This window comes from Daktulosphaira vitifoliae, unplaced genomic scaffold (genome assembly GCF_025091365.1).
Source record: "Daktulosphaira vitifoliae isolate Bord-2020 unplaced genomic scaffold, ASM2509136v1 Scaffold_5, whole genome shotgun sequence".
Classification (NCBI taxonomy): Eukaryota; Metazoa; Arthropoda; class Insecta; order Hemiptera; family Phylloxeridae; genus Daktulosphaira; species Daktulosphaira vitifoliae.
Genome location: NW_026099576.1, coordinates 27,241,133 through 27,241,395, shown reverse-complemented (window position 1 = coordinate 27,241,395; position 263 = coordinate 27,241,133).

Genomic DNA, 263 nt, shown 5'->3' with positions numbered 1-263 from the left:
GATGTTTTCAAATGTGCAATTAAACTTTTTCTATTACTTCTAAGTTTTAATATTATTACTTATTATTAAAAAATAAGTATTTACATATAAAAAAAATAATTAAGAACAAAAAAAATTGTATTAAATTAATACATATTTTGATTTTTAATATGTTAATGGTAATCATTTTGAACCTATTTTTTTTGTCTTTTAAAGTGAAAGTTTTAATGAAATATACCTTCTCAGCTTCGCATCGAAGCTAAAAAATGAATTTGTTACCATAA